The sequence below is a fragment of the Sturnira hondurensis genome, unplaced genomic scaffold (genome assembly GCF_014824575.4).
Source record: "Sturnira hondurensis isolate 20B ecotype Veracruz unplaced genomic scaffold, ASM1482457v3 Scaffold0004136, whole genome shotgun sequence".
In the NCBI taxonomy this organism is placed as follows: Eukaryota; Metazoa; Chordata; class Mammalia; order Chiroptera; family Phyllostomidae; genus Sturnira; species Sturnira hondurensis.
The window spans coordinates 36,551,483-36,552,535 of NW_028076767.1; the positions used below are offsets into that span (position 1 = coordinate 36,551,483).

General features: G+C 42.5%; 1 non-coding gene across 1 annotated transcript; it reads left to right on the plus strand.

Annotated features, from left to right (window-relative positions):
- The first annotated feature begins 629 nt into the window (after nucleotides 1-629).
- On the plus strand, nucleotides 630-787 carry LOC118986073 (U1 spliceosomal RNA). Its single transcript, XR_005066303.1, has one exon. It is a non-coding gene; the product is annotated as a U1 spliceosomal RNA (small nuclear RNA).
- The last annotated feature ends 266 nt before the right edge of the window (nucleotides 788-1,053 follow it).

A 1,053-nucleotide genomic window follows, 5' to 3' on the forward strand; every position in this document is an offset into this window, starting at 1 on the left:
TTAGTATCAGTGTTGAGGTGAGAATGTGGGTCTCATTTCTCATATTATCTTTCATTAAGCAACAGAAAAATGATTAGTGAAAAAGGTTTTATTTTCATTTTATAAAACTTGACTCACTACGACATTTGAAGAAAATGCTAGTGCACCATTAGAGCCAAATGTAGGCTTATTTAAAATAGAATCAAGCTCATGATGTTCTGCCACAGGTTCCCTTTCCCCTTACCCAGGGCCTTGCTATTTTAGCAAAAGACACAATTTCAAGCATTAATTTTTAAAAATAAGTATTTTACTTTAAACCTTCAGCAAAGATTGGTGGGATATTTTACTTTTCATACAATTACAAATAATATTCTCCTGTCTTTTTAAATCCAAAATCTAAGTGTTTAAGAGTAATTTTCTAAATGATGAAATGTGGTGGAAGAAGAAGATAGAAACCACACCATGGAAACGCCGTCACCAAGGGGAGGAATGGGTGTGAGCAATCCATTCCTACAGACAGCAAAAGACACAGATTCCTAATGCTGATGTTTGAGACAGCCACGTTGGGAGTAAGCCTCTCTTTTACAATCGTTTTCAAATTTTACCTTTAATTAAGAAAAATTTAACTTTTCACTGAAAAATACCCACTTACACTCACCTGGCAGGGCAGATACCACGATCACGAAGGTGGCTTTCCCAGGCCCAGGCTGACCCGCTGCGCTGCAGATGTGCTGACTTCCCTGCGACTTCCCCAAATGTGGGCAACTCGAACGAATTACTTGTGGCAATGGCGGACTGCTCTCCCCTAGGGAAAAAAAAGAAAAAGAAAAATACACACTTAGAACAATCTTGAGGGATTTCTGAGAGGCACAACCTGTCTTGGAGTCGTGCTCAACACCTCCTCTGCTTCACCACAGTCCACCAGCCGATGGTCAGCAAGTCCTGCTGCCCCCCCCCCCCCGCCCCGACAGCCAGCATCGCCCCTACCCAGTTCCCCTCTCCACAGCCACTTCCCAATTCCAAGTCACCATCACCTCTTGTCTCTGAACTAAGAAAATGTCCCTGCTTGGTTGT